At 43.2% G+C, this 23893-nt stretch overlaps 1 protein-coding gene across 3 annotated transcripts in view; it reads left to right on the top strand.

Moving 5' to 3' along the window:
• TRIM2 (tripartite motif containing 2) overlaps window positions 1–23893 on the top strand; it is a 107784-nt gene that overhangs the window by 15150 nt on the left and 68741 nt on the right. The window contains exon 1 of one of the 3 annotated variants that reach the window (XM_075198602.1): window positions 11074–11212. The exons of the other annotated variants lie outside the window; for them this stretch is intronic. The gene's annotated coding sequence lies outside the window, so the exon portion shown is untranslated. Of the gene's footprint in view, window positions 1–11073; window positions 11213–23893 lie in introns of those variants that run through there. 3 annotated transcript variants of the gene reach the window in all.

Here is a 23893-nt window from a genome sequence, read left to right as displayed (position 1 = left end):
TTACACCTTTCACACACTGTCATGCTGCTTTTGCCCCTCTTCACACACTGCCATGCTACTTCTGCCCCTCTTCACACTCTGCCATGCTACTTTTGCCCCTCTTCACACTCTGCCATGCTACTTTTGCCCCTCTTTACACTCTGCCATGCTGCTTTTGCCCCTCTTCACTCTGTGCCATGCTGATTTTGCCCCCCCTCCCCTTTGCTTCCGTTCCTTCACTTACCTTTTCTATCGGCTTCTTTCTTCTCTTTTCTTCTCTTCTTGCTTCTGCTTTTGCCCCTCAGAACACTCCCATGCTGCTTTTCCCCCTCTTCACACTCTGTCATGCTGCTTTTGCCCCTCTTCACACTCTGCCATGCTGCTTTTGCCCCTCTTCACTCTGTGCCATGCTGCTTTTGTCCCTCTTTACACTCTGCAATGCTGCTTTTGCCCCTCAGAACACTCCCATGCTGCTTTTGCCCCTCTTCACACTCTGTCATGCTGCTTTTGCCCCTCTTCACTCTGTGCCATGCTGCTTTTGCCCCTCTTCACTCTGTGCCATGCTGCTTTTGCCCCTCTTCACTCTGTGCCATGCTGCTTTTGCCCCTCTTTGCACTCTGCCATGCTGCTTTTGCCCCTCAGAACACTCCCATGCTGCTTTTGCCCCTCTTCACACTCTGTCACGCTGCTTTTGCCCCTCTTCACACTCTGTCATGCTGCATTTGCCTCTCTTCACTCTGTGCCATGCTGCTTTTGCCCGTCTTTACACTGTGCCATGCTGCTTTTGCCCCTCTTTACACTCTGTCATGCTGACTTTGCCCCCCCCCCCTTGCTTCGGTTCCTTCACTTACCTTTTCTATCGGCTTCTTTCTTCTCTTTTCTTCTCTTCTTGCTTCTTGCTTGCCCACTCCTCTCTGCGCCGCTCCTCACTGAATGTCGGGCGTGGTGACGTTACGCCCAACATTCAGTGCGGACGGAGCAGGGAGGAGGAGTGCCGACACCGCAAACAAGTGAGCATTTTTCTTTTTAAAGGAGCCTGCTCCCCCACAAACGAGGAGGGTAGACTCAGTCTGTAGTCACCGGTTCTCCGAACTGAGGAGCCTAAAATTAGGTATCGGTTCTGGCGAACCGGTGAGAACCGGCTGAATCCCACCACTGATCTAAGGGTATTTCACACAGTAAATGTGGACTTTTGATACCTTAAAGGCAATATCCACATGGATAGCTTTACTGTCATGTGCTGTTTTAAAGAACTTGAGTAGTTTTTCATGTATTTTCTTTTTTTACATTTAAAAAATATATTTTACAGATCTTCTGGGAAGGTTGCAATCCTCCAATAGGATTACAGTTTAAAAAAAAATAAAAAAAGCTCTGAGTTCTGTCTTACTTACTGGCCCAGGTCTGAATGTTGTGCCCCGTAGGCTACTTTAGCTGGGGAGTAAATGTTTGTAATCAATGTTGAAATCCGCATTAGTCATAACGATCATTGATCCATATGGCTACTGTAGATAAAATGTGTAATCTATTCCAACATGACAGTGTTACAAGGCAGTAACCGTACTCTATCTAAAACACATTGTAAAATAAAAATAGGAACAATTCCTCATTGTTATGTGCTACATTTTAATTAAATGAGAATTGTTAGAAAAACATTACATGCCTAAACTTATTTACACAAATACATGATATAATGCTCCAGGAATGTAACCTTGATGAAGCACTGGAAGGCAAGAAGCACATTACTTATTTTCTGTATTAACGTTTATTTAACATATATTTACATCCACTGCCTATAATAAAACAAGACAGGATATTAATAGACAGCCAAAGCTGTAAGAGGGACCTGCTCACAAGCTTACAATCTATAGGAAAATGGGAGTTTGATGAGGGTAAGTGCCACATATTGCATACTTTCCCGGAATTTCTGGGGAGTCCTCATGGACTCCTGGAAGAGTAGGCAAACCTCCCGGATCCTAAAAAATGCAGCAATTCACAGCATGAATATCGATGCCGTGGCTTAATCGAGTCATTAAGCCCCGCCCATCTATATTTAATGCCATGCATTTCTGCATTTTATAGTGGGGCGGAGCTATGGTGACGTAAAGACGTCACCACGCCTCCTCCTACCCCTGTCACATTACCTGTCCTCTAGGATCTCCCGGGTGACAGAGTCACAAAGTTGGCAAGTGATGTTGGCATGATATTGGTCCAGTCAGTTACAACGGGAAAAAAGTGCTTATTGGAGCTACATTAGGGTTGTTTGAGTATAGAAGGAGAGAATACATTTAAGTTTTAAATGAACTGTGTAGAGAGGTGGCAATTGGGTGGAATATCCTAAGGAGGTTAAGAGGGTGGCTCAGGAATTAAGTTTGCCTGAAGAGGTGAGTTTTCAGGGAATGATTGAAGGTTTGGAGGCTTGGGGAAAGTCTTGTTGTATGAATCATTTGTTATATGCTCAGACAGAACTTGAAGGGTTAAGCAACTTTGTCCAAATCTGAATCCTTATTCATTACAATTGAGCAGAAGGAGCTTAAATAATAAAATTGTATCTATTATTTTAGTTCTTGAAAGCACTAACGTGTCAGGATAATCTGTATTTGGATTTGGTTAGTTGCATCTTAATGCTTTGGTTAAACCAGATATAAAAAAGTACTAAGCAAATCGTGAATCATATTGATATGGTATTAACATGGTATTGTATGATTTCAATAATTCTTAATAATAAAAAGAGACATGGGGTAAATTTATCAAGCTGCAGGTTTGAAAAAGTGGAGATGTTGCCTAGAGCAACCAATCAATTTCTACTTTTCATTTTGTAGAATGTACTAAATAAATGATAACTAGAATCTGATTGGTTGCTATAGGCAACATCTCCACTTTTCTTAAACTGACAGCTTGATAAATTCACCACAAGCTGTTTATGATTCTCTTCAAATCATAAGAACTTTCACCTCTGAAGTCACTTGTAAATAAACAGGAGCATGTTATAATAGTCAGAGGGGAAATTGGTGTTAAAGATGACCAATCTCTCCTCTGTTTTTTCTGCTGCAAATTTTCAGTAGGTATTATGCTGGCCAATAGGTATTATGCAGGCCAATAGGTATTATGCTGGCCAATAGGTATTATGCTGGCCAGTAGGTATTATGCTGGCCAATAGGTATTATGCAGGCCAATAGGTATTATGCAGGCTAACCCTACTGTTTGTCCCAAGAGCCAAATGACATGAATGGTGTCTAATTTGGCCAGACATGTACTGAGCAGTCGGTTCACCTCCGGCATCACTGGGGCCTGTAAGTGCAATCAGAAGAAGACACATGCAGGCCGGTACCAGTCATTTTCCAATTGCATTTACCAACATATCCCACTGAGACCCAGGGCTAGATTTACTAAGCTGCGGGTTTGAATAAGTGGGGATGTTGCCTATAGCAACCAATCAGATTCTAGCTGTCATTTTGTAGAGGTACTAAAGAAATGAAAGCTAGAATCTGATTGGTTGCTATAGGCAACATCCCCACTTTTTCAATCCTGCAGCTTAGTAAATCTAGCCCCCAATCACTTTCAAACTGCTTACTAGTGGCCATGTAGCATATATGCCAGATTTACATCAGACTTACATCAGGCATACATACGCCCACATACTCATAGACACAACCAGGTTATAAGCACACAAAATCCATATAATAGATGCACGATTAAAAAAGAAAATCAACTTTCGAGGTGAATTTGCAATCAGCCAATCAGAGGTGACTAGCTAGTGATAGCAACCATCACCAGCGTGTATTTGCTCCTGCCCTCTAGCAAATGTGGCATGGGCGTAAGAGTGTCGTAAGTGTATGTGATGTATGCTTGGGGTAAACCAGGCGCACATGCTTCTGGTTCTAACTTGCACGCAGTTGCAGCTTTGCATATGGCTGTAATTGCGTCTTCTGAGTAAATGCAATTTCAGCCTGCAATTTGGGGTGCAATTGCGACCAACTCTGCATCAGCCCTATAATATATACTGACAATAGGGGATGCAGAGCAGGTTTAACCTTTATTCTGACAGTCTGGCACTTAGCTTTCATCACAGAGGGGTCACTGCCTTCCTCACACTTCTGTTGGTTGCATGAAGAGCTTTTACAGTAGGATTTTAAAAATTGTGTAATATAATATAATAAGTCATGTACAGAGAAATAAATATACTGTGGATGTAAAGTAGATTGGATTATGTTGCTCAATTCCAAATAAACAAAACCATCAGTACAGAGGTATGGGTGTGCTGGGGTGAGCTGCAAATGCTGACGGTAACCAATTAAAAATCACAAGTACAAAATCATTTGTCTCACCATCTGCACTGCGGTTCTGTACACTCACCATACACTACACTGTGGATTATTACCTGTGTGTTTTAGCCCACTGCATACACTTCATGTTCACCTTGTTATTATTGCCTTTATCAACCCGTAGTTGTGCATAAACATCACTTTAAGAACAGGAAGCCGTGTCCTTTGAAGATCTATTTGCTAGATTTCCTTTTCTCTAACAATGGTGATAAAGAACTATGGCTTTCTTTCATGTCACTGACCAATTTCCTGAGTGTCTCAGAGAGACTTGTTCATGTTTTGTCAAAAATAATACTACCCTAATGACGGAGGGAGGATGTTAAGTTTGTATATAAAGTTTAACAAAAAACACTTTTAATACATTTGAACGGTTTGTAAACAAAATCATGTGTCTTCAAAAGCCAGATAATTATAGGTCTTGACCTCTTTAATTATAGGGATCTGAGTGGAATAATGGGTGAATTGATCCATAAGGGAATTCTTTCTGCAGCTATTCAAGTGTTATCAAGTTAAATATATAGATGTTATATTGCCTTGCTTTGTCATTCAAATGAATATATACCTCAGTAAAATCACCTTAGCATAATATACCTTTTCTCCTGTCAATATTAGAGGTAGCACAAATACATAGATGGTAATTAATTGTATAGTCAGAGAAAGCGAGCTTAAGCTATTTTGCTCCTCGTTTGAGCTCAGAGCTTCTTTCTCATTCCTGATTGAAGATAAAGCCTACAATAACATTATATTATAAAATATTATAAATGTTATGGCTAATGGCTGACTTTCATAACTTGCAGAAAGGGTGTAGAGGTCTTCACCTATAGCAGCCTTTCCCGTAGAGATAGTTGCGCTCACAGGTACTCAGATGCCCCCAGGTCTTACACTCAGCGTAGTGCAAGCTCATGAATATCACCGTAGCGTGGTATAGAGGGTGATGGCAGGAGATAAGCGTGGTCTGAACAGGCTGTGGTCCAAGGACAGATGCAGGCAGCGAGGTGAGGATCAGTCAGGGCAGGCAGAAAACAAAGATATCTGAGTTACAGGCAAAAGGTCAGGGCTCCCAGCAATAGATCACAGACCAGGAAACAAGCCAAAGGTCATACGCTGAACAATCAATCCAGGACTAACAACAATACTCGGAGCAGGTCAGCAGCCAGGAACTGACGCGCACAGCTGCCCCTCTTGACTGCTTGGTGTCCCGGCCGGTGACTTAGCGACGGCCAAGCCGAAACTGGATGGGACGTCCCGGTCATCATGGAGACGGCCGGGACATAGTCATTTGGGTATTTTGAGAACTGGTACGGTATTGTCAGCCACAAGTCCTCAGTAAACCACACCTGAGCCTACTGAAGAGTTAGAGAGTGTTATGGGCAGAGAAGGGGGAACAGACATAATGGGGCTGATGCAGAGTATCAGCGTATTCACAAGAAAAAACCCAAAAACCTGAGATATGTAACTGCATTAACCAAAACCAGGCCATTGACTGAAAAGATATGGGCCACTCAGCATAGTACGTCCCCTAAAACTAATACATTATTACCCCAACATCCACCAGCAATGGGTGTTAGGATGAGCCCTTGAGAGGGGGGAGGGCACTTTTTTTTGCAGGCCTGATTCCCCTAAGGAATTCAGCCCTTTGCTAAACAGGCTGAGAATGTGTGACATTATGACAGTGGGACCCACTGCATGTGTCCCTGCTATAGTGTTACCAACCAACCTGTCATAGCCTAGCGCTAGTAATGGTGATACAGGGGGACCCCACTGCATGTATCCCTGCTATAGTGTTACCAACCAGCCTGTCATAGCCTAGTGCTAGTAATGGTGATACAGGGGGACCCCACTGCATGTGTCCCTGCTATAGTGTTACCAACCAGCCTGTCATAGCCTAGCGCTAGTAATGGTGATACAGGGGGACCCCACTGCATGTGTCCCTGCTATAGTGTTACCAACCAACCTGTCATAGCCTAGTGCTAGTAATGGTGATACAGGGGGACCCCACTGCATGTGTCCCTGCTATAGTGTTACCAACCAGCCTGTCATAGCCTAGCGCTAGTAATGGTGATACAGGGGGACTCCACGCTGCATGTGTCCCTGCTATAGTGTTACCAACCAGCCTGTCATAGCCTAGTGCTAGTAATGGTGATACAGGGGGACCCCACGCTGCATGTGTCCCTGCTATAGTGTTACCAACCAGCCTGTCATAGCCTAGTGCTAGTAATGGTGATACAGGGGGACCCCACGCTGCATGTGTCCCTGCTATAGTGTTACCAACCAACCTGTCATAGCCTAGCGCTAGTAATGGTGATACAGGGGGACCCCACTGCATGTGTCCCTGCTATAGTGTTACCAACCAGCCTGTCATAGCCTAGCGCTAGTAATGGTGATACAGGGGGACCCCACTGCATGTGTCCCTGCTATAGTGTTACCAACCAGCCTGTCATAGCCTAGCGCTAGTAATGGTGATACAGGGGGACCCCACTGCATGTGTCCCTGCTATAGTGTTACCAACCAGCCTGTCATTGCCTAGTGCTAGTAATGGTGATACAGGGGGACCCCACGCTGCATGTGTCCCTGCTATAGTGTTACCAACCAGCCTGTCATAGCCTAGCGCTAGTAATGGTGATACAGGGGGACCCCACTGCATGTGTCCCTGCTATAGTGTTACCAACCAGCCTGTCATAGCCTAGTGCTAGTAATGGTGATACAGGGGGACCCCACGCTGCTATAGTGTCACCAGCCAGCCTAGTGCTGGTAACAGCTTTTACAAGGGGACCCCACGTTGTTTGTCCCCCTGATTTTGCCACTACTAACCTAATATATGAGCTCCAGTGCTGGGAGCACTTTTTGAGGGGGAGGACACACCATTAAAAAAAAAAATTATATATATATTTATAAAATATTTAAAAAAATATTAAAATGTCATACAAAGTGCACAACTATACAATAAAACACTAATGTAAGCATTTTAAGAGAATGCAGAAATCCGTGGGCTTACTTTGCTGGAAAAAGCCTACTACATACGTTGTATATTTTCCAGAATCCATTGATTGTTGTAATATAATGCCACTATCTTCTCAGCCCTGCATGGAGTGGGCAGTTTATATAATAGGAGTCAGCAGAGTGTGCTTTGCTGATAGGGCTTTGGGATCTGAATGTGCAAAACTGATAAGTAGAGCTACTGAGAAAATGAACTGACAGTTTCAGTTTATTGTAATGCGTTGGCACAAATTTTAAAAGCTAAACAAACAGCAATCCATTTTTACTGGCCATGCCATCCATCAATATCTCACCGTTAGAATTTGTTTGGATCGTTCGCACACAAGAATGTGGACAATGATCAATAGAAAATACAGTGTCCTACAAGCCCTCATTTAACAGGCATGGGAAATGCTGTCACAAGAGGCATGGACTCTGCTTGGGAGAACTAAAATAGGATTCCATACTTTTTGCATAACATCTATCAAACATTATAATATAATACATAAAAGGAATCTTAATTGAACTTTATGATATACTAACTTAAAAAATATAAAGATATATTTTTTTTACTATTTTAAAATGTAACTTTTCCTACCTACTTATACACCATAGGCTTTAAATATTTGGCTTTGGCCATTTTTTCCAGTAGTGCCGAATGACAATTTAGCAATCTCCACCAGGGGGTAAATGTATCAAATGTATCAAGCTGAGAGTTTTCCGGCGGGTTTGAAAAACCAATCAGATTCTAGCTATCATTTATTTAGTACATTCTACAAAATGACAGCTAGAATCTGATTGGTTGCTATAGGCAACATCTCCACTTTTCAAACTCGCCGCAAAACTCTCAGCTTGATACATTTAACCCCGGGGGGTAAATGTATCAAGCTGAGAGTTTTTCGGCGGGTTTGAAAAGCCAATCAGATTCTAGCTATCATTTATTTAGTACATTCTACAAAATGACAGCTAGAATCTGATTGGTTGCTATAGGCAACATCTCCACTTTTCAAACTCGCCGGAAAACTCTCAGCTTGATACATTTAACCCCAGGGGGTAAATGTATCAAGCTGAGAGTTTTTCGGCGGGTTTGAAAAGCCAATCAGATTCTAGCTATCATTTATTTAGTACATTCTACAAAATGACAGCTAGAATCTGATTGGTTGCTATAGGCAACATCTCCACTTTTCAAACTCGCCGGAAAACTCTCAGCTTGATACATTTAACCCCAGGGGGTAAATGTATCAAGCTGAGAGTTTTTCGGCGGGTTTGAAAAGCCAATCAGATTCTAGCTATCATTTATTTAGTACATTCTACAAAATGACAGCTAGAATCTGATTGGTTGCTGTAGGCAACATCTACACTTTTCAAACTCGCCGAAAAACTCTCAGCTTGATACATTTACCCCCAGATGTTGATTGGGATTTCTGATTGCTGTGAGCCCACACAAGCAGTGACTTGGTGCCAGTTTTGTCTAATATCACCAATCTGGCCATCCAAAGCGTTGCATGTATGTTCTGCATTACAATAACTACTGTTAGTCTTGCAATGCTAAAGCCCCTAAATAATATAGTAAAAAATGCTTTTGCCATTGACCAAAATCTTCCCCACACATTTATGGTAACTGCATTTTGAAAAGGATACATCTAATATATCAAGACTTATAAATTAACAGTCAAAAATCTTATATGCTAGAGCGGTGACTATAAAATTAGTAAACATAAGAAGCAACTAAGTAGTATATATAGAAAAACAATACTTTAAAAAAAATGTATCAATTAGGAGATGCTTGCTAATTAGCATGTTTTTCTTAACATATTAAAAATAACACACAAACTGGGACCAAAACTTCTCTTCTGATAACACAATGGAACCAACAAATATTGGTGTTTTGTACTTAGATATAAGTAGAAGTTTCAGTTATAACGTCTAGCATTATTAGTAGTATTAGCTGTACACCAGCAGGCTGATCCTGTATTTGTTATATAAAGACCACTAACCAATAAATTTCACAGTCAGTACCAAACAAGATATTTGTACTATATGATAATGAATAATAATTTACTATGCCTTTTACTGTAACACAATTGACCTGTTAGAGAACTAATACAAACAAGGCATGTGACCAGTATAGATATGAAGACAGATCTATCTGGGCCCAGTGTTTCCTTAGCTGAATTTAATAGTGTTCACCAACTATGGGGTATATTTACTAAACGGCGGGTTTGCAAAAGTGGAGATGTTGCCTATAGCAACCAATGAGATTCTAGCTGTCATTTTGTAGACTGTACTAAATAAATGATAGCTAGAATCTATAGGCAATATATCCACTTTTTCAAACCCACAGTTTAGTAAATATACCCCTTGGTCTCTTTCAACAAGTTGATCCTGTTGCTCCATCCTTGCCAATACCAATCTTGTGGTAGCCAGAGCAGAACTTTCTGTAAAGGTAAATATGGAGATATTTTTGGGAACACACAGGTTATTTTATTATAATACAGTCTAATTATAGTTTAAGTGCCTCAACTATGTAACTGGTTCCTAGTGAATTGGTAGGCTACATTCAGCTCACAAAATAGCTTCAGAGCTTGTATGATACAGTCCTGTACCTGTTATCCACTGTACAAATCATAAATGTTCTACACCACACAGTTCATGCCATGCTTCTACCAGCAGGATTGTCAGAATATGGTTAAAGGAGGCCACCCACGTCAAAAAAATATATTTTTGCTGCGTGTGTGCCTTTCCCCTTAGCCTTGGAGTCCTTGTTCTGTACAGAAATTACTTCACTATGCATGCGCAAACTCCAGTAGGGGGAAATTGGAAATGCCAGCTTCACCCCTGTCCATAGGCAAACCGAGGGGGGGGGGGGGGGTTTCCTAGTGCCTGGAAACCCCCTCCAAGCCTGGAGCACTGTATAATTGAGGTGGCTGGACCCTGCTCCTGCTACACACAGCTCTGCATGCACCTAACAGTAGTACACAAAGCATTGCCCATGTATATTATGGGGATAGGGAGAGCAGCCAAGCACGGTCTAATATTATAGCCACGCCCCCATGCATACTGGTCACGCCCACTGGCGGTGAGGTGTGGAAACCCCCCTCTACATATCCTGCGTTTGCCCCTGCTGTCTACCAGTGAACTTATCTGGCAGTATTTGTGGATGGAATATAATTAAACAGTATTTGAAGTGTCACTAATATAAAGCTATGTTTTGCTTCTAGTAAGGCTGCTATGTGAATTATCATGGTACACATTTTTAAATGAGTGTGTGTATATATATATATATATATATATATATATATATATATATATATATATATATTAGTAGGCAGAACTTTTTCTTAAATATATGTTTTTAGACATTAGGCAAAACATGATCTTGAAAAATGTTCACTGAGATCAAGATTTCTTTGACTGTAAGCTCATATGTGCAGGGAGAACTTTATTCTTATGTAATTGTAATTTGTATGGGTTTTTTTTGTGATCCAATTAACTTAGAATACGTGTCACGTGATTGTAAAAAAGGGTTAGCATAATAATAGTTACTGTGGATTATTTTAGTTCATTATGTTTTTTGTAAAGTTCTTTTACAACATGTTGGAAAGTGGCAGTATACTACTGCTCTTCAATTCCAGCTCTTTACAAGTCTGACTCATGGTTCCCATTCCCCAGTCACCTTAGATGCTGCAGAGAGATGAGCATGTACTGGGTCCTTACTATGGCATAGCAGTACAGTGAGTCTGAGCTGCTCATTGGCTGACACTCCCCTCATCCCAAGCACCGCCCTTTCTGGCTGCAGCTGACAAGCTGTTTGTGCTGAGAGGAGCCGTTCACTCTGCAGCTGAAATAGGACATTGGGGCTGATATGGTTGTTACCAGGGTCACATCCGTTGGCATTTGACATGCACATAATAGGATGAAGCTATGGAGTACCAGTGAGTACCTTTACTTGTGTGTCGCACGATGCATTGTCCTGTTACTGTATGACCTGCTTTCCATTCATAGAACTGGGACTAGCAGCTGCTACTGAATTATGCACTATGTATAATACTACAACTTACTCTCACTGCATGTTCACAGTCACTCACTATTTCCACTCTGCATGTTTGATCATTTAAATAGCTTAATTAGCTCTGTAAATGTAAAGTCACATGTTATTAGTAAAAGAAAAGAGTACTACTGTAGATGCTGGTCACACATTAAGGAAAGTATTCTGTTGGTTATACTATATGGAATGCTAGTGTAGAAAGTGAGTTAAGACTAGTTTAGTTGAAAAGGGAGTAATATGCTGTACATTACTATCATCACATGGAGTACTTTATACCACCATTCAGGGGAGGGCTGGCAAATTTTATCCCTGGGGGCAAGACGCAAATCAGCAGCAAATTAGCAACATTTTAAAATTAAAAAATGCAGGTGACCCAGCCCTGGGTAGCCCACTATGGGATGGGTCCTCCCGCTCGGCCTGCCCCTGCCACCATTACAATAACACTATGCGATTAACCAGAATAACATACTAAGTATAGTCATTATTGTTAGACAGCGCTGCATGTCTCTTTGTAATATTTTTTTAAATTATAAGTATTGACAAATGAAAGGTTGTTGTTGCATTTTAGTTTTGTTTATTGGCCATAATCACCCTGTTTTTTTAAATATTTTAAAGCACAATAATAGCTAAAAAACATAATTGGTCCTATCGGAGAGAAGAAAATTGGAATTGCATACAAAAGATTCAAAACTGTTGAGACATTCCCTAAAACTATGTGCCTGTGTTTTATTATTCATAAGGGAAACTTATCCCAGTTTAGAATTATTGTCTACTTTCTCTTTAATTATTTGCTTGTTACATAAATGTCAGCTCTGTTTTTCCCGAGTTGCTTAATTCAAAGGTCACCTGTTAATCATTCCCCCTTTCAATGTCTAATTCATTCAATTGTGGAATAGACATTTTTTCCTGGAAGAGCTCCCAGTTGGAAATGATGCTGGCATTGTTGTATGATCCAGAACCTTTGCACCGCTAAGTTGGCAATCTAATCATAAAATGTAAGGTTGGTGTAGTAAAGCTAATATAAAAAGAAAGTGATGTATGAAATATGTAGCATGCCAATTCACATTGCCTGTTGTGGTTAAAGGTGGGGAAATGTCTACAGTTTGACTATCAATTTAAAATACTCTCAGTTTTTGTACTATGTTTTATATTTTATTGTACAACTTTATTGTGCATTTGCTACTTTCCTCTTTTATTTATACATCTGTTGTCATTTATTTATAAATGTTTATTTTAGTGGAACAATACCCTATTTTAATAGGAGCTATTTTCTATTTGTTGCTGTAAATCTGCTTGTGACTTGCCAGCTGTCAGTGAGAATTAAAGAATAATTAAAACCACAATTGTTATATGTGCACTGGTGCTTTATTTGAAATCTGTTCTTTGGTAACTCTTACCAGGAAATAATAATCTAATATAAAAATATATTATCGCCTTTTATACAGCACCAACATATTATTGGTTGCTTTACAAACAATGTTTTAACCTCTCGCATCAGCCCCTGCCGCATAGGACGTTTCAGTCTGTCTAAATTCTCTACCATATAATATATATATATATATATATATATATATATATATATATATATATATATATATATATATATATATATATATATATATATATATATATATGACACACACACACACGTCAAATGAGGATCATAAGGAACCAATTAACCTACTAGTGTGCTTCTGGGCTGTGGGAGGAAACTGGATGCAAACGCTCATACAACAATGCCAGCATCATTTCCAACTGGGAGCTCCATACATTTAATGTCCTGGTAAGAATAGAACCCATGGCCCCGGCACTGCAAAGCCGCAATGGTTATGTGCTGCCCAGCAAGTATTGTTTAATGATAATCTGGATGGCAATATTCTGTTGATGTCTGTAAATTATATATTAAATATAGTATATTTCATTTTGAAGTTCTATCAGCTCTGCTAGCAATATGTAAACATATAGATTTTTATTTTTTTTATAAAAAAATATTGCCACCTAGTGGCCAGGTTATCATGAAAAAAAATGCTTGCAATCAGGTTTCAAATAAAGCACCACAAGTCCGCATATTATTAGCACTGTTGTATGTGAATCTGTAGTGAATTGCGACGCCCCTAGTTTGCACCTTTTGTTAGATTTAAGATGATTATACAATTGAATTTTTTCTTTTCAGATAAAGCACAACGATTGTTTTTAAGGAGATTTAATTACCATTTTTATCTAAATTATTAGTGACCGAAAAGCTCTGCTCTCCTAATTGTATTCAGACCCATCCTGGTAGATCAGAGTAGCGGAGGGATAGTATGACAGATCGGTCCTCCTTATGTTATTCCCCCACACAGAAAAGACCAGGTTACTAATCTGCACATTTTAGTTCACATGGAAACAATTCCACATAACTCTAGGGAATTTCTGAGAAAAGGCCCCATTCACATTACTGATTCACAAGATAGTCTATTCACTGCATTATAGTCGCTGAACAAGTCAATTCTGTGTCTCAGCAGTGCTGTCCCTGCTTGAACCATGATGTTATTTGGTCTGTCCAGCCGCTGTTTATCTCCCAGCATGCTTTGCGGGCATACAGTAATATGCAACAGCAAGCGATTGTGTCAAACAAGCGGTTTCAATGCTAGCGCTTTTCCAGCTAGTGTTCATAGCGCCCCACTAACTTTGTGCTGATTGATGTGCATTGGGAATGCTCAGGCAGGGTAGGTTAATATCTGAAGGCGTAGAGTGCAACATTTTCTGAGCATTATTTCTGCCAAGTGACAAGGAATGAGCGTTTCCCATTCGGTTCCATATGTCAGCATGGAGACATTTGACCACTAATGTTTTTCCAGCCTACAGTTTATCATATGCAGTCTCACTAACACACAGACTTTGTCATTAGTGGGATCATTGTTGAAACGGTGCCAGCGTTGTGATGTGGTTGTTCACAGGGCTCTCTTTCCCATTGGGCACGCTGGGCAACTGCCCGGGGGCTCCACGTGCATAGGGGCCCCATAGCCAGGGTTCTAAAATAATTAAGAGAAACAAAATAAAGTTACCTTTTTGCGGTCAAGCGGCGGCAATTCAGCACCCTCCCTCTCCCTCCTCCCCTTCTCCCTGCTGTGCTTGCGCTGAATGTTGGGCCTGACGTCATCACGCCCAACATTTTCAGTGAGAAGCACACTGAGAGGAGCCACAACACGACGGACAAGCAAGCGAGGAAGACAGAAAAGAAGAGAAGGCGGCAATAGAAAAATAAATGAATGGGTACAAATAGGAGAATAATAGAGGGGGCACAGTAGGTGCAGGGGAGGTGGGACCAGAAGAATGATGAAGGGGTACAAATAGGAGAATAATGGAGGGGACAGTGTCTGATGCAGGGGCAGACCAGAAGCAGGATGAATGGGACAAACAGATTTATTTATTTTTTATGTGCATTAATCTCTGCTTTACAGCATGTTTTTTAATGTTTAAACACTGACTCTTTTTTGCAGGTAAAACTAAATTTAAGCTTAATTTTATTGATAATTTACATTTGTATTCCTGTGAGTGGTTGTGTAGGCAGGGGCCCCAGTACACTGCTTTGCCCGGGGGCCCATAATGTTGTTAAGATGGCCCTGTATGTTCATCATGGACATACTGTGAAATGTTGAATGAAGAGGTGTCAGAGTAACCATAGAAGCCCAAGCAGCTGTCTGGACCCACAAGGGCTCATGAGATTCAGGCCCCTAGTGATAATGTCCTAATTCACAGAACAAATTCATGTTTTTGTGGGCCTGTTTATTAATAGCTGGAGATACAAAATCACCTATCGCAATCATTTTTCAATAAAATCTTTCAGAACTGAGTAAACTTACTGCTTCCCCTGGGCCAGTCTCAGGGGATAGACGCATGCCTGATCCACGTAGCTGATTCACGCTTGAACTGAAAGCCCAGGGCTTTATTATAGGGCAAAAAGTCCTATCTGTAATAAGACCATTACAGCTTAAGCTGCCTGATCTGTGCAGGAAAACAGCATATAATCTTAGGACGTGGTTCCCTAGACTATTAAATGGGACATAACAGTGTTCTATGGGGAAGTGAAAAGAGGATCGGGCCCCCTCAAAATCTTGCTATAGGGCCTCTTTATTCGTAGTTGTGTGGTGCACAATCATGAAGCTGTCACTTCAGTAAGAATATTTAAATGATGCAACTATCATCTAATACTGTCTTTCATTTTTATTTTACTTTTTGTTACCATTAACAGTCCCTCTGTTGTAACCAAAATAACAGTATTTACTACTGACAGTGGTTTATAAAAGGAAAGTGCACTTGTGCAGATTCCTAGTCCAAGATTTGTGGACTGCAGGTAATAAGGACATATTTTAGTTTTTACTAATAAAAATGCTAAAAAAAGCTAAATGTGCAGTTTTGTTGTACATGTGTCTATTTGTAAGCGTGATACACTCCAGGTAGTATGTAACATGCAGTAGAACTTGTTTCAGACCCAATGTCAACTGGAATTTTTAGTATTGTGGAACCAGTTTTAAGTCCCAGTATTATTATTATTATTATTATTATTATTATTATTAATATTTATTTAAAAGGCGCCACAAGGCATCCGCAGCGCCGTACAGAGACAAACAAAATTACAATACAATGGGAGACAGCACAGTACAGTAAACACAGCAACTCAGTAAGCTCAATGCACAGCTAGAGAGGGCGGGGAAGGGGGAGGGAGGATCCGCAAACGACGGGGCCCAAGAAGGAGGGTGCGGAAGACAGGGAGACCCCCAGGGGGGAGGAGGGAGCGAGAGTGGACGTGGGGTGGAGGACCCTCGAGGAGGAGGGCTAAGTAGCTGGAGAGCAGAGTTAGAAGTGGTGGAAACAGGAGGAGAGATGGCCCTGCTCAGAGGAGCGTACAATCTAAGGGGAGGGGTGGACAGACAGAGAGACGCAGGGGAGAGAGGGAGAGTAGGGGGACAGAGGCAGAAGATAAGGTAGGAAGTTAAGTGGGAGACAGAAAGGCTTTAAGAAAAAGATGGGTTTTTAGGGCCCTTTTGAAACTGGACAGATTAGGGGAAGTTCTGATGGAGGGAGGGAGCTTGTTCCAGTGGAGGGGGGCAGCGCGGGCGAAGTCTTGAATACGCGCATGGGAGGAGGTTATAAGGGGGGAAGAGAGGCGACGGTCAGAGGCAGAACGGAGAGGGCGGGATGGAGCATGAATAGAGAGGAGGGTGGAGATGTAGGGCGCAGTGGAGTTGGCGAGGGCCTTGTAGGTGAGTGTGAGGAGCTTAAAGAGGATTCTGAAGGGGAATGGGAGACAGTGAAGGGCTAGGTAGAGGGGGGAGACAAAAGAGGAGCGGCGAGAGAGGAAAATAAGCCTAGCTGCAGCGTTAAGGACGGATCGAAGGGGATCGAGATGTGAGTGGGGGAGGCCAGTGAGGAGGAGGTTGCAGTAGTCCAGGCGGGAGATGATCAGAGAGTGGATAAGGCATTTGGTGGCATCTTGGGAGAGGAAGGGCCGGTTGCGAGCGATGTTGCGCAGCTGGAAGCGGCAGGATTTAGCAAGAGAGAGGATGTGGGGGCCAAAGGAGAGAGAGGAGTCGAGGATGACACCAAGGCAGCGAAGTTGGGGGACAGGGGAGATAGAGGTGTTGTCGACAGTGATGGAGAGGTCAGAAGGGGATGGGGTATGAGAGGGAGGAAAAACTATGAGCTCAGTTTTGGCAAGGTTAAGTTTGAGGAATCGAGAGGACATCCAGGAGGAGATGGCAGAGAGGCAGGCGGACACCCTAGAGAGGAGGGAGAGAGATCAGGAGAGGAGAGGTATAGTTGAGTGTCGTCAGCGTAAAGGTGGTACCTGAAGTCGAAGGAGCTGATGAGTTCACCCAGGGAGAAGGTGTATAGAGAGAAGAGTAAGGGTCCCAGAACAGAGCCCTGAGGGACCCCGACTGGAAGGGTGGATGGGGGGGAGAGAGACCCAGAGGTGGTGACAGAGAAGGAACGGTGAGTAAGGTAAGAGGTGAACCAGGACAGGACTGGGCCGGAGAGACCGAAAGACTGGAGGGTGTGAAGGAGGAGGGGGTGGTCAACGGTGTCAAAGGCTGCAGAGAGGTCAAGGAGGATGAGAAGGGAGAAGTGGCCCCTGGCTTTTGCAGAGAGGAGGTCATTGGTGACTTTAGCCAGGGCAGTTTCAGTGGAGTGGAGGGGACGGAAACCAGACTGGAGAGGATCAAGGAGGGAGTATTCAGAAAGGTAGGAGGTAAGACGGCTGCAGACGAGCCTCTCGAGAATTTTGGAGGCAAAAGGGAGAAGAGATATGGGGCGATAGTTCGAGAGAGAAGTGGGGTCGAGATTAGGTTTCTTAAGAATGGGGGATACGAGAGCATGTTTGAAGGAGGAGGGGAAGATGCCAGTGGAGAGGGAGAGATTAAAGAGGTGAGCGAGGTGGGAGCAGGTGGTGGGGGGAAAGGGAGCGAAGAAGGTGGGAGGGGATGGGATCCAGGAGACAGGTAGTGGGGGGGAGGATGAAATGAGAGAGTGGACTTCCTCGCCGGTGGTGGGACGGAAGGAGTGGAGGGGAAGGTGGTTGGGGGGGGGGGGGAGGACAGAAGAGTGGGAGGGGTGGAAGAGAGAGTGGAGGAGGAGATTTCAAGTCGGATGGCCTCGATTTTAGAGGAGAAGAAGGAGGCGAAATCGAAGGCAGTCAGGGAGGGGGGGGAGGGGGCCAGGAGAGTGCTGAAGGTGGCAAAGAGGCGGCGGGGGTTAGAGGACTGGGAAGAGATGAGGGATTTAAAGAAAGATTGTTTAGCGAGTGAGAGGGCAGAGCTGTAGGATGAAAGGATGAATTTAAAGTGGAGGAAGTCAGCCAGGGAGCGGGATTTTCTCCAGTGACGTTCGGCGGAACGGGAGCATTTTTGGAGGAAGCGGGTAAATTTGGAGTGCCAGGGTTGGGGTTTGGAGCAGCGGGGGTGGACGGAGTGGGCAGGGGCGACCGCGTCGAGAGCGGAGGTGAGGGTGTGATTGTAGAGGGAGACCGCCTGGTTGGGGCAGGCCTGGGAGGAAAGGGGAGAAAGGAGGGTATCGAGAGAGGAGGACAGAGAGGCAGGGTCAAGAGCGTCGAGGTTGCGTATGGACAGAGTAGGTTTGGGCAGGGGGAGGGGAACAGGAGAAGAGGAGAGAGAGAAGGAGAGGAGATGTTGGTCGGATAGAGGAAAGGGAGAGATGGAGAAGTCGGAGAGATTACATAGGTAGGAGAAGACAAGATCAAGGGAGTGACCAAGGCAGTGGGTAGAGGAGGAGGTCCATTGGGTGAGACCAAGGGAGGAAGAGAGGGTGAGCAGTTTGCTGGAAGCAGGGTAGGTGGGGTTGTCGATGGGGATATTAAAGTCACCGAGAATGATCGAGGGGAGATTGGAGGAGAGGTAGTGAGGAAGCCAGCTAGCAAAGTTGTCAAGGAAGAGGGAGGTGGGGCCAGGGGGGCGGTAGATGACAGTGACGCGGAAATGGATGGGGTAGAAGAGGCGGATGGAGTGAACTTGAAAAGAGGAGAAGGAGAGGGAGGGTTCAGGGGGAATGACACGAAAAGTACAGGTGGAGGAGAGGAGGAGGCCAACTCCACCACCTGGGCGGGCACTAGGCCTGGCGGAGTGGGTGAAGGAGAGGCCACCATAGGAGAGGGCAGCGGAGGAAGTAGTATCAGAATCGGAGAGCCAGGTTTCAGTAACGGCAAGAAGGTTAAAGGAGTTGGATAGAAAGAGGTCGTGGATAGCAGTCAGCTTGTTGCGGACGGATCTGGCATTCCAGAGGGCACATAAGAAAGGGGGAGAGGAGAGGGGGGAAATGGGGACGAGGTTAGCAAGATGAGCAGCGCGCGGGGGATTGCGGGGAGGAATGGGAGAGGTAGGGCGGGGGAGAGTATGGGTATGGAGTGAGAGCGGGGAGGCATAGTAGGGAGAGAGAGTAACAGAACAGTGAGATAGTGGGGACAGTGAAAAACAGGTAAGAACAATGGCAGGAAGACAATGAAAAGGTGCAAGATAATAACGAATTAGGGCGTGGAGGGCATGTAACAACAGTACAGTGAGATAATAAGGACAATGAAGACAGGTAAGAATAAGCAGGGAGACAATAGCAAGATGGAGGACAATAACCAATTAGGGCGTGGAAGGCAAGGAATAATAGAAGGAGAGGTAATGAGGACAATGGAAATAGGCAAGAATAATAACAGGTAAAAGTAGTTGCTGGTAAATATAAAATCAGGAAAAACAAGATAAAGGCATATAAATAGTAGAATAATAACAGGTAAAAAGTAGTTGCTTGTAAATGTACAATCAGGAAAAACAAAATAATGGCATATAAAATAATGTTTTATATGGAGTTGATGTAGATAAGCCAGGGATTCAGCAGGAGAAGGGTTAATTGACAAGCCGGGTCGGTACACAGTAGATCAGTTGATGCAGATAAGCCAGGGATTCAGCAGGAGAAGGGTTAATTGACAAGCCGGGTCGGTACACAGTAGATCAGTTGGTGCAGATAAGCCAGGGACTCAGCAGGAGAAGGGTTAATTGACAAGCTGGGTCGGTACACAGTAGATCAGTTGATACAGATAAGCCAGGGATTCAGCAGGAGAAGGGCCAACTGACAAGCCGGGTCGGTACACAGTAGATCAGTTGATGTAGATAAGCCAGGGATTCAGCAGGAGAAGGGCCAACTGACAAGCTGGGTCGGTACACAGTAGGTCAGTTGATGCAAATAAGCCAGGGATTCAGCAGGAGAAGGGTTAACTGACAAGCCGGGTCGGTACACAGTAGATCAGTTGGTGTAGATAAGCCAGGGATTCAGCAGGAGAAGGGCCAACTGACAAGCTGGGTCGGTACACAGTAGGTCAGTTGATGCAAATAAGCCAGGGATTCAGCAGGAGAAGGGTTAACTGACAAGCCGGGTCGGTACACAGTAGATCAGTTGATGTAGATAAGCCAGGGATTCAGCAGGAGAAGGGTTAATTGACAAGCCGGGTCGGTACACAGTAGATCAGTTGATGCAGATAAGCCAGGGATTCAGCAGGAGAAGGGTTAACTGACAAGCCGGGTCGGTACACAGTAGATCAGTTGCTGCAGATAAGCCAGGGATTCAGCAGGAGAAGGGTTAATTGACAAGCCGGGTCGGTACACAGTAGATCAGTTGATGCAGATAAGCCAGGGATTCAGCAGGAGAAGGGTTAACTGACAAGCCGGGTCGGTACACAGTAGATCAGTTGATGCAGATAAGCCAGGGATTCAGCAGGAGAAGGGTTAACTGACAAGCCGGGTCGGTACACAGTAGATCAGTTGATGCAGATAAGCCAGGGATTCAGCAGGAGAAGGGTTAACTGACAAGCCGGGTCAGTACACAGTAGGTCAGTTGATGCAGATAAGCCAGGGATAGATGGTATGGCCTTGTCTTTGGAGTGATGATGACACTCCTTTGTACCCCCACAATAATTTCCCACTGTCTTCACAAGTTTTTAGATGTTTTATAATTGTGGACAGATAATTGTGTGGGAGGAAAGACACAGAGCTGATCTAACGTGCAGCCTTCTCCAACTGCCGCCCGCAGTAGACAATCATGTATAGTAGAATATACCATACAATGGTAGTGGTCTCCAAGTTACTTTTCTTTCTTAATAAATTCAATAGTACATCATCAAGTAGCGAAAAAAATCCATTATAATCATTATTGTTTATATGGTGCCACAAAATTCCACAGTACAGTAGCAGAGGACGGGACATTCAAGAAGCATAAATGCAAGAATAGCAAAAAAGTAAGAGATAAAACTGTATATAAGACATAACAGGTAGACAATATAACAAACAAGTGACATACAGAACATGCAAGAGGTATGATACAAGAGTGACAAGGTAGAGTCAGACATGAAGATAGGACGAGATGCTCCTGCCCCTCAGAGCTTGCAATATAATGGCATTAGCCTTTCTACAAGGTTAAAAGCATTCTCTAGGATCACTAGGGTCAGGGATGCAAATTCTATTTCTAAATTTATTGAATTAGACAAACGGTTCGCTATGAGCTGGAATATGCTAGTTTTATCTTCTGCTAGTTGCGCAGAGCGGTTCCATTAGTATATTAAATCCATGGGCAAGCAGAATTTTGTTCCAAAGGGGCAGGTTTATTACATGTTTTTTATATTTGTGTGTTTGAGTAATGTAATAACATTACTGCGCCTAGAAATCTGCTTTCCCACAGAAACTGGATGTGACGATCTTATTTAAATTTAGTTTTTTCACTTGCATGCTATGGAAGGTACATCATGTGACTTATCCGCCCGTAGCAAGTTATGTCCGTCAGCCGCCTAACCCCCCCCCTCATCAGTCAGTACAAACGTTTGCAGTCGCCACCATTGTGATCCTCAAAGCCATACACTTCCTTGCCAAACTTAGCACACGTCGGCAGAAGAAGTCATGCAATGTCATTAAAGAAACATTTTCTCTGCGGTTTTAAATTTTTGTCATTTGTACATGAGATGTCATGTCTATTTTAAACTGCTTTTTAATAGCTTAAATGGGTAATATATGGAGTCTGCAAACTAGAGTGACTGTAGACCTCTAGAAGTAAGTAAATAGTTGATATTTTCCCGAGAAGATAAAACAAAACAAGACAATCTAATCTACATCGCCCAATCTAATCTACATCACCCAACCTTTCACGCATGTGCTCATCCTGTCTCGATTCCCCTGTACACTCCATCCTCATCTATGTTTCTAGGATCATTTCCATCTTTTTCAGAGCCCATCCTACTCTCTCTCTACTCCTAACTCTCTCAAGGGCTCAGTAGTTACCACTTCTGCCTCACAGCACTGGGGTCATGAATTTGATTCCCGACCATGGACTTATCTGTGTGAAGTTTGTATGTTCTCCCTGTGTTTGCGTGGGTTTCTTCCAGGTGCTCCGGTGTCCTCCCGCACTAAAAATAAAAAACCTAATAGAAAGTTGGCTGCTGAAAAATTAACACTAGTGTGTGTGTATGCTTAACCTGATTTCTAACGAAAGTATTACATTTTACTGTGTCATTGTGTACATACATTTAGTTTCTAAGAATTAGAAGTCAATGATCTCCCATCTTATTGAATTACTTGATGCAGTTGCATACTGATTCTCGGTACATAACCTATTCTACATATGTCTGCCATTAGGATTCATAGGTGAATAACGCCTTCCCCCTTAATGCCATTAGTTTGCACTTTTGCCATAATTGATTCATGATTAGTCTCCGGGTAGTGACCACGGAGCACAGATCTCAGGTGAAAATAACATGGAGGCCTGCATGTCTATAGCTCTACTAGGCTTGCATCTAGTGACAGGAATAAAAGAGAGGGTTTAGAGTGGTGAGTGTATAGGTATTGTCACTTTTCTCCTATCATTTTAAAGACTTGATTTATCTTCACTTCCATATAAGGGAAGTGAAGATAAAGGGGAAGAATGGAATGAGCGATTAGTAGATCAACTTCAGTGGTGGATTTATTGTGAGCTATAGTGGTCTGAAGCTGGTCAAGAACATGAGGATGGAGCACATTACTTATGTTCATGTTGAGCTAGCAGATGTGCTGCACAGGTTTAAGTGCCTAAATTGTGCACCTTGGCTCCACAGGCAGATGTGACCTTTCACAGATACCCTGCTTTTCTCTTGGTGTTAGTGCTCAAAGGAGTTTGAAGTTAATGTGTGACTTATTGGCTTGGAATACATGAACCGCCTACTGCTGGCTCTGGAACGCGTGGGTAAAATAGGGCTATATATGTATCTTTATTAGATATAAGAGAGCAGTGGTATGCAGCCAGTGCAGTGGAAATAATATTGGCAGGTATAAACTCATTTAGCTCACCTGATATAACACTGCAGTTTAATGTAAGAAAGATGGTGGCAGGCCGGAAGAGATGGGCTTTAGCCCTAGATAGCAGGCACCCTATTATGCCTATGATATTGGAATTGAATAGCCTTGCGGTAACATTAAAGGCAGCATTTAGGCTATCAGAGCAGTGTTCTTCGGCTCACATTCATTCCACATAGGAGCAGCTATTGAGGACAGTGCAATAATTGGAAACTGATGTTGACCAAGTGGTGCTACATAGGTTGACACTGAGAGCGCATGTGGTGGGCCCAAGTGATCCTGGAAGTAGCAAGAATCCAGAAACGCAATGTCCATCTGTGTTAATTATACATTAAGGGAGGGGAGGGGGGTTAATGGCATGGAGCAAATAACATTTCTGGAGTTGGCACTCAATATTTGCTCAGATATTTCCCCATTTACACACATGCTAGATGGGTGCTTGGTTGTTTGGTCTATTCTGGAATGGAGACTGGCCTTTAGCACACAGGCATTAAGTAGAAACCTCAAAGTGACGGAAAGGTGTCTGACTTTAGTGGCATGACAGGCTCCTTTTCACTGTGGTTTGGAGAAACGCACACATAGGATTAGTAGGCTGTATATTTATCAGATATGGAATTTGGATATCTTCAGTATGGACATATGGGAAGCAGTGGAGAGGGCCATTGATATGATTGGGAGCAGAGGCCAATTTAAGGGGTGAAATGGCCTCTTTCTGG

The sequence above is a fragment of the Mixophyes fleayi genome, chromosome 1, assembly GCF_038048845.1.
Source record: "Mixophyes fleayi isolate aMixFle1 chromosome 1, aMixFle1.hap1, whole genome shotgun sequence".
NCBI classification, from domain to species: Eukaryota; Metazoa; Chordata; class Amphibia; order Anura; family Limnodynastidae; genus Mixophyes; species Mixophyes fleayi.
Note: the sequence above shows the minus strand (reverse complement) of the source record. Positions and strands in the feature narration are given on the sequence as shown.